At 37.2% G+C, this 10,082-nt stretch overlaps 1 pseudogene; it reads left to right on the top strand.

Moving 5' to 3' along the window:
- Window positions 1–5,162: 5,162 nt before the first annotated feature.
- Window positions 5,163–7,062, top strand: LOC149173373 (folate synthesis bifunctional protein, mitochondrial pseudogene; annotated as a pseudogene).
- The last annotated feature ends 3,020 nt before the right edge of the window (window positions 7,063–10,082 follow it).

Here is a 10,082-nt window from a genome sequence, read left to right as displayed (position 1 = left end):
CATCCCTTTCTTCAACAATAAATTTTCCTTATCTGATTTCGTTTTTCCCTCTTTTTGCCTGAATTTCTTTTTCCCTATCCCTTCTCCTTATACCCCTCTTGGATTGGTCTCACTCTTGAATTCCCTAATTGATCTCCTTCCCATTCTGAAAATTTACCCCTTTCCCGCTTCTTCTTTTTCCCTCATGGACTGTATTGTAGGATCTTATGAGAATTCATGGATCATATTGGAAGGCACATGATAATACCAAGAACTGGCGAACAAAACCTCCTTTGAAAACTTTGCAAATTTTTCAAGATTTAACCAGTATATTGTATTTTTATTAGAAACCTCTTTCTTCAGATATGCCGCAACACTTTCGAGTGCAGGAACATCAATGATTTAGAGGAGTATCCCCCTCTGCAGATAACCCCAGTTTAATTCACCAATTAAAGATACTCTCTCTCTCCTTGCAGATGCCACAATCTATTCTGTGTTTAGTGCAGGTTGTGTGGAAGAAGAGGATAACACTCCTATGAAAACATTAATTAACAAAGTAAAGAAAAGGAAAACATCTCATATACATAGTGAAAGTGCAGGAAAGGAGCCATCAGTGGATCAGGCTAAGGGTACCGCTCCTTGAAGTCTTGAGACACAATGTGAGATTTCCCTCGATGACACTGGTACTTGTCATAAGTCGGTTGTTGAAGGGATTCTGGTACATGAAGAACTCAACAAGGAAGTCCCTGCTTTCTATATGCACAGTCGGGTCGAAGAATTGAAACAACAAATTTATAGACTTGAAGTGTTGAACTAGGCTATTAAAGATTAGAACACAATGGTGTAGAGTAGGAATGTTGGATTAATGGAGGAGGTGCAAGAGCGAAAGTGACAGGAAAAGGTGTGGAAATTTCGAGCATCTAAATGCTATGGTCACCTTAGGAAAGTGGTCAAACAACTTAAGAAGGCTTGCAGTAAGAAGTTGAAGACAATGAAGACAAGGATCAGTATTTAGATACATGATTAAAGGGAGCTCTCCATGCCATTTTTTTGTAGAAGGTAAGGTTGTGTGAGGACACACAACAAGATGGGGATGGGAGGATGTTGGTCAACAGAATTGTCCTATTTTTAACCTCTATCTTACCTTGAACACACTACCTAAGCCTCTATTTTAACCTTGGAGCCTATTTATTCCTGCACTTCTCTTAAACTTGTACTCATTCCTGCACTTCTTTCATGGTTTTCTTATTAAGGTTTATATATGAATTTAACTATTGAATAAAAGGATTTAATATCTTATTTACCTTTGAAACTTATATGGTCTCTTTCCTAAGGTAATTTGATAAGGAGAAAGTATTAATCAATGTGGAAGATGGGTTGGTGTAGGAGTGATTCTTGTACCGTCCATTGTTCTTGCACTTCCGAGGTAGCTAACAACATCAACTTGGTTCACTGCTTACGACCGAGACAACTTGACAAACTTGGTGGATTCTTTGCTAGAAGATCAGTCATATTTGTTGGGCTCGGAGAGTAGAGGAATATGCGGGATGTGAGGACCAGGGCTTCGACTGAGAACCCTTGTTTAGTATTTTCTTAACAACTTGTTGGTGAAATTTTGGTTTATACTGTAACTTTTGGTATCGCCATGTTTTCTGGGTTGGATCTAGGATCCATGATGTATATTTTCTACTTTTGAAGTTTAATACGAAGGACTACACCAATTATGCATTTTCCTGTTCTAATATCTTTGTGATGTATTATTTGAGTGCTTGAAGTTCTAGATCTCGTAGTAGGAAAACGAGTTGGTTGGCTAGGGCCCATCCAACCCATCTCATTCTCTCTTTTTCGTGAGGTGTGTTACGCTTATTTTTATGCCAGGTTTGAGCAGGTTATAATGTGTTCTTTCATAGTTAACAAACTTTGGTTGCTTCATAAGCTGTGTGATTCATATCCAAAGTGTGCAGGCTTGGGCGTGTTTATTTCCTGCCTTTTGTGTTAACCCTGCTTTCCTTTGATATGTGTTTAATTTTCTTTCTACAAAAGGAGTGCGTTTTAGTTACTTGCACCGATGCATTTTCATTTTTGCAAGTGAAGGTTGCTTAGTTTATTTCTGGAAGTCCTTTTATTTCCTGCAAGTTCATTTTCTTTCTTCTGCAAATCATGTTTTATTTCTAAGTGAAGTTTCCAAGAATTTTGAGTATGAAAGTTCAGTTCAAAATTAATTTATCTTTATGAGATTTAAAGAAACATTGTTTTCATTATATAGATTTGTGCTTACACTCATTTCCCTTGTGGAAGTAACTCAGTTTAACACTGAAATTATTGAAGGGACCTCTAAGATAAAAATTATATTTATAATAAGTGCAGATATGATTTACATAATAACAGTCATCTCAGGAAGAAGCCTGCTTGTATTTTGATCAGATAGTTATTTTTCACATGCAAGAAGTTTCCTGCTCTAGCAAGGATTTTTCTTTGACTTTCGAAGTTCCTTTCATTCCTGAATGTGTGATTAGTTAAAGAGTCTTTTGCTTATGAATGTTTATTCCCTCAGCTCTATTTCACCTTGCAATTTATTCATAGTTAACACCCTTTTCATTTTCTGCAAGTGGTTTGGAAATGCAGTACAAGAATGATGATTTCTTGGTATAGGAACCTTTTTTTCAGTACAGGAATCGATATCCTAGTACATGAACAGATTTCTCTGGTACAAGAACCCAGAGCTCTTGTATTGAGGTCAAAATCTTCAGTGCAGGCACAATACATACTTCCACTACAGGAACATCGCTTCAATATAGGAACATCGTTACGATGCAGGAACGATGGTTTAGTGCAGGAAGGAAAATCTTTAATGAAGACAAATGTCCTTAACAGTTTAATTACTTCTTTGTCCTATGACTGCACTGGACTTAGTCTCAAATACTTATCTTTTATTGATCAATATTGTTCATGACAATTTGAAGTTCCTTTTATTAAGTTTCTGCAAAGTACTTTCTTTTTCATTCCAGCACCAAAATTCTCTTGGTATTATTTGTCGTGTAATATTTTGGATTTTGCAAACTGTAATTAAGAAAGATAGGAATAGATTTAGTGAAGGTTCATATCATTTCTTTGCATTTCCTGTGCTATGCCTCTTAGCTTATGTAGCCCCGGGTTGAAGGAGTTTGTTGAACTGCAATTCTTGCACCCAACAATTCTCATCGTTGACCAATTATAATTTTGATAAAATGGATGTTTATGGGGTATAATAAAATTAAAATTTTCCTTTCCTGATCGATTTTGAACCCTCAATGATCCAAGTGGCTCCAAACACACTCATAAATGGTCAAAATTCAAAGTGGTCAAATCACAACAAACCTAGCATTAGATCTAAGTTCTCACTGCCTTGATTCTAACGACACAAATGACACTCAAATATGAGTTCGTATGAGGGAGATAGAGCTCTTCAAAGTTTGACATGACAAGGGAAAAAGTAGGGCCCACAGTGTGCCATATGGAATCCTAGTAAGCGAGTGGGACCCACATGGCAGCCCATTAGCCATTAACAATTGGCCCCTAGTCATTGGCTCCTTACCTTGCATAAAAGACAAAATAAAAAATAATAATTAAAAATTATCATATAATAACAAAACAAAACCAAAATGTTTATTAAAATAAACATATAATAACAAAACATGCCATAAAATTTAGGCATTTTTGTTTCAACGCATATGTAAAAAAAGTAGAATATTGTTAGAAGGTTTATATATGGTTATAACCCATACCATGATAGACCAAATCAAATTTCCATACCATGATCAAATTGCATGTAACCATTAGAATATATTTACGTTGTAAGGTGTTCCCCTCTAAAATAAATTTCCCTAACCGCCTTTCTGTCATAATTCTAACCGTTAGCTCCATTGTTAGATGATTAAATGTTTTTCCACCATTAGATGCTACTAACTAAAATCAACTAAATCTTGATTTTCACTATTATAACCATAGTCCCATTTACAGTTCTTTCAAGTTGGTTCCATGGCTGCATCTAACTCTAACCATACCCTCTTCATTACTAGACACCATGAGGAACAACTCGGTTGTTTGATGCCAAGCTCCGTGAAAACGCTCTGCAAAACCCTAACTTAGCTAGGGTTGCCTTCTGAGTGGCTAGTTCTCGATGTTACAATGAACCGATCTCTGTGTCTTGCCTATCCACTACTACTACAAACTACTACCTGAATACCATCCAGAATCCAGTTTCACAGGGTGTGAGTAAGCCTAATTTTCGTTGATGGGTTAGCAGTCCTTTAGCGGTTTTAGCCATTTACACATTAGGTATCTAAACATTCTTTTTTTTGTTTTGTTTAATCTGGCCAATTCTCTGTTTCTTGTCTTGCCCTGCCTGCAGGTCCTCGGGTTGTTCTACAATTCAAGGGCTTCCAGCACCGAGGAAGACACTTGAATCCTTCGGTATAGGTAATAGCCGAAAGTAATTTGCAGGATCTTCCTTCTGGCACACGCTTAAAGATATCTACGAAATCTCCCTTTACAAAGGATAACATTATGGAATAATGTCACTTCAAAGATACCCAGAGGTCAGCAATGGTGGAATATCGAACACCAGGAGGCCAAACTGCTCCAAAAAATTTCAATTGGGTTCCGCAAAAGGAACATCGAAAGACGGTATTACTAAGTGGCTTCGTCTGCCCTTCAAGATTGGGTTTAAATTGTCCATTCCACCTAGTTTTATCTACTTGGAGGCCTCTTCTGGTAATTTACGGTGCTTTTCGGAGTTTAAGCAATGGAGAAGTGGTCTTGTCAATTACTATGTGTGTAATCCTGTGACAAGGTGTTGCAAGAGTTTTCCTGAGAGAGTTGAGAAGGGGACAACCCAATTGGCAGGTATGACAATTGATGTAGATTTTGGGCATTATAAGGTTCTGATAGCAGTATTTGTTGAGTGTTTTCCTGCCATTCTCTAGGATTCTGTCAAATTGTAAATGACATTGTTTCCTTAGTTTCTTGAAGCCAGTCAGAGACTTCAATAACCAATCCCATTCTTGTTTATTCTGGTTCACACACCATTGCTATTCTGGTTGAGCTGGTTAATTTTTGTTCTCTGTTTATGTCATGGGCATCTGATTAACACAGGGAGGAATCCAATCTGAGGGGTATTTGGGTTTGATGAAACTTGTCTCAATATGAGGCTTGGAGTTAGCCCCCGCTTCTTTTATAGAGGATTCAGACTTGGCTTTGGAGGAATCAGTCCGTGGGGTTCCCAGAATGCTGGTAAGTCTTCTCCCTCATAATAAATTCATTTCTTTCATTAATTTACCTTCCATGTGATTTTATTTGTTGGGCATTTGTATATTCTATATAAGATAGGAACCACTTCCAAGTTTCATTAATGACTAGACAATAATATCAAGATAAATTTCAAAATTAGAAATAGAGCCTCTTCCACAGGCAGGCTTATATCAAATTCATTCTCTATGCTAGAGCCTCTTGCAGTAGGGGTGCACACACACTCTTTCTGTATGTATGTATGCACTAGACATTAGCACTGAATTTCACCTGCACGTTAGGCAGTTGGTCTAAGCTAATGCAAATGGGCAAATAAACCATTTTCATGAATCCTTCATTGAAACAATTGTCTCTGGATCTATCTTTTGCAGCTTTGGGGCAGGTTTCTTCTTCTTGGGATTCCTTTGCATACTCATCAGCCTCTGAATCTTGCATTGAAGTTCACTCCCCAGTGGAGGTAGTGGTCATTGCTTTGGGCAACAATGTTGGCAACAGAGTTGAAAATTTCAATAGAGCTTTGAGCATGATGGGGAAAGCTGGTGTCTATATTACAAAGCACGCAAACTTATACGAGACCAAACCTGCATATGTAACTGATCAACTTTGCTACCTTAACTCCGTAATAAGGGAAATCACAAAACTTGGTTTGCATGCCTTGTTGACAGTTCTAAAAGAAATTGAAAAGGGATTAGGCCGGATTGAGGGCATAAGGTATGGGCCTCGGCCTATTGATTTGGAAATTTTATTCTATGGCAAGCTCAAGGTTTCATCGGATACGCTCAAAATACCCCATCAGAATTTGTGGGAGCGACCCTTTGTTCTTGCTCCGCTTGTAGACCTTCTTGGATTGGTAGCTGACAACGACATTGTTCTTGTTGGCACGCCTTGTCGGGAAGAAATGGCGGCATATTTGAGGCATGGGAGAAAATTGGAGGGGAAGACCTTATGGGACGAGAGGGAATGAAGAGAGTTTTTCCCATTGGAAATGAGTTATTAGATTCATCGAGAAAAGCTCATGTCATGGGTGTTTTAAATTTAACACCAGATAGTTTTAGTGATGGGGGATGATACACATCTGTAGGTAATGCAGATCATCATGTTAGACGGATAATATCTGGAGCGGATATGATTGACATTGGAGCACAGTCAACCAGGCCAACAACATCAAGAATTTCAACAGAGGAGGAATTGTCTTAGATTTTTCCAGTTTTAGAAGCAGTGGTGTAGATTCCTGAAGCTAAAGGTAAAATCCTATCAGTAGATACATTTGATGCTAAAGTTGCATCTGAGGCAGTAAGAAATGGAGCTCATGTTGTGAACGATATATTTGGAGGTCGTTTGGATCCCAACATGTTTTCTACAGTTTTAGATCTCGTTGTCCCTTATATCTTAATGCATATGAGGGGGGAACCATCAACAATACAGAACGATGAAAATACAACCTATGGGGATGTATGTAAAGAAGTTGCTAATGAGTTATGGTTACAGATAAAGAATGCAAAATCGTTTGGTATACCTACATGGAGAATTATAACAGACCCTGGTATTGGTTTCTCTAAGACGCTTGAGCAGAACTTGGAACTTCTTAGGGGTCTATCAGCTGTTCGACAAGGACTTGCAGCCAACAGTGTGGCTGCTTCTCATGGGCCTATTTTAATTAGACCCTCCCGAAAAAGTTTTTTGGGAGAAATATTACTACTCCCTACATTGGCAAGGAGAGCCAACATATCTGTCTTTAATCTAGTCTCAAGAGGCTTTACATCTTTTTTGAAAATGCCAGCCTTGTTTGAACTGTAAACTGCTAGTCCTGATCCGGAACCTATGAATTTACCCAATTACATAGAAGTTACAGGACATTTTCATTCCATGAAAGGAGATGCCCGTCAATCTTATGGCATCCCAAATGCTTCTACCAACCTGTTTGACCATCCAGCCCGCTATCTCCAAAGATAAAGCCTTTCCAAAGATAAAAGCATTCAAGTCTCTGTTGGTTATAGTCTTGAAATTGTCATAGTTCTGATTTAATTTTGAGTTTGAAATTGATGTCGTTGTGTCTCATATCACCATCTGTTGCACATGATTAATGTTTAATCTGTTCTGAAGAGGCATTTGCAATATTGAGTTGTTTTGTCATTTCAGGATCGATGAAGGCCTTAAAATATTTATTGAAATTGTCATGTGCTATCCTTTCCTTAATGAACATCTTTTGATCTCATCAATACTGCTTGTCGAGAAGTACTGAATGAGGAAAGAATTTTGGCAGAGTCGCAGTGCCTTTGCACAACAATATATTTTAATTTGACATACCTTTGAAGTCTAATTGATAGAATCTGGGGCACGTTTCTAGATATGTTCCAAACTAGAATTTCTTTTGTTTAAGATTTGGTCATTGGATGTTTGGTACTTACCATTCGTAGTTATTGAATTACTCATATCCTAAGTATTCAAGAGCAACTGGATAGCACTTGAATGGAAAGATTCAGTTAATTAGTCATAGTTGCATGTTTCGAGGAAAATTCAAATGATATTTGGGGTTTCTAATTCATATGAAATTATGCATTGCTAAATATATTAATATTTGGAATTATTGTTGGTACTTGCCATTCTTAGTTTTTGAACTTGTCATATCCTAAAAATTTAAGAGCGACTGGATACCGCTCATAGTTTTAAAAACTGGAATCAGGTTTTGAAATGGTCACCTATCTAACTAGGATTTGAACTGGAACATGAAGGGTTTTTCTACCGGTTTGTTATTTGGGCCTATCTGACTAGCCGGTTTGGCCAGTTTCCAGTTTAGACTAGACGGTTTTTAAAACTATGATACTGCTTGAATAGGAAAGTTCAATGATCAATCATATTCACATGCTTGGAGGCATATTGTGAGGGAATTTTTGGGTTTTCAATGTGTTTGAAACTGTGGATTTCTAAACATAGTTTAATTTATTTCAAAACTCCACATGTTAAACTCTAAAAGGTTAATATGATGATCTGTGGAAATCTGCATTCTCAAATATTTGAAATTGTTGCTAATAAGCAGATAAACATTTTTCTTGCAAAGCACTAAGAATTACTTTTAAACTATAGATATGCTGTGGGGCAATGCATTGCTATTATCATCATCTACTGTTCATAATGAAACAGAGGGATATACATGCCATATGTATGCAGTTTGCTCCACTTTGAGTCTTATAGATATCAGACTCAAAGTGGAGTAAACTGCATACATATGGTGTGTATATCCCTCTAATTCGTTATGAACAGTAGATGATGATAATAGCAGTGCATTTCCCCACATCATATCTATAGTTTATGGAAGGATATTACCTAGGAGATTCTCCTAGATAATGCATTCTCTTGCTCACAAGTCATTGTTAAATATTTTCTCCAATTTTGGGATTGGTTTTGTAGGTTCTTAAATTTTCTAATATGGTAGGTGGTGAAACATTCGATCCATCATTTTTTGGATATGCATATGGAGTTGTAGAGGAGCACATTGTTGATGATGATGCATTCTGATCAAAGGAGGTAAGCGTTCAAGAGCCAAGCCTCATCTACAAGTTCTGCCTATAGAAACGTTAATTATTCTTGGAAAGACAAGAGAGATCTATGTAATCTCTTCTCTCTATTTTCAATAGAAGAAGAAGAGAGACTCGACAAGGAGGTAGGGGAAGCCCTATATTAGATTTTACACCATAATAAAGACAATGGTCAACAAATGATGAACACTAGACTAGGGCACAATCATTCAAATTTGATTGAGTGGTAGCCTTAATGCTTTGTGTGGTTTTGGTGTTTCTTAGAAAGTCATGATATAAGAAGGCAATTAAGCAATCAAGAAAACTAGTGACAGAATCTACTTTGACCAGCATATCATCATAATTACTTGTCAATGGAAAGCATGTATCTCAAGCAATGAAACTGGGTTCACTTCGTCTTCCACAATACCACTCATTTGCTTTAGAGGAGATAGAAGAAGCAACAAACAACTTTGATGTGTTCTTATGGGTGAAGGCTCCAAGATTTGTTAGAGTTTCAATTGAATATTATGAATTTTGGTCACAAAATCATCTTGTTTTCTTCAGAGTATCAGTTTTTGGCAACCTCTGTCCTTATATCTTGCAAGTTATTTCAACAAGTAAAGTTGCCAAAATTCTGAGCAATACAAAGAACAGAAAACAAGGAATGTCAAGTGCCCGAGGAAAGCATAATTTTTGGAGAAAGGAAATATTTTTAATACAGAGATTCAGATTGATAGATTAAATTATGGATATTGGGGGCACAGTGGATGCAATGGGTTTGGCATCTAAAGCTATGGAAACTTGGGTGTTTTTTTAACAAGCTGACAGTAGATGCTAACGCACAACCTTTGTGGGTTGAAAGTGGACCATTATTCCCATCATCTTCAAGCATAGATAATTCAGATGAAGACTCAAATAGAAATGTGCATTTGAGATCTAGAATTCCATCAGCAAATGGCACGTTATTGTACTTTGCAATAGAGGATGGATCACTTTTAGAGCTCTCAGAATTGCATCATCTTAAGTGGATAAACCATGGTCGATATCATGGTGATGTTGTAGGTATTGCTAATGTTGGGACCTTGCGATCATAGGTAACATGCATTGTGAGTACAATCGGAGAGTTGTATGAATTTGACTTGAAGTCAAGGTCATCATGAAAGAAACATATTTAGGGTAAATGATGAACAAAAAATATTTCTCTGGTACCATCTAGAGGTTGTACTTTGCATAGTTTGGTTGGAGCAAGTTTAGGGTCACTTTTCTTCTTAGCAAGGATGGTCTGTTGTTAGAGAGATA

Source organism: Pinus tabuliformis, chromosome 4_2 (assembly GCF_031772625.1).
Source record: "Pinus tabuliformis cultivar Carrire ecotype Pingquan chromosome 4_2, CPIR1, whole genome shotgun sequence".
Taxonomy (NCBI): Eukaryota; Viridiplantae; Streptophyta; class Pinopsida; order Pinales; family Pinaceae; genus Pinus; species Pinus tabuliformis.
The sequence above is the reverse complement of the archived record's forward strand: the minus strand, read 5'-3'. Positions and strand labels throughout refer to the sequence as shown.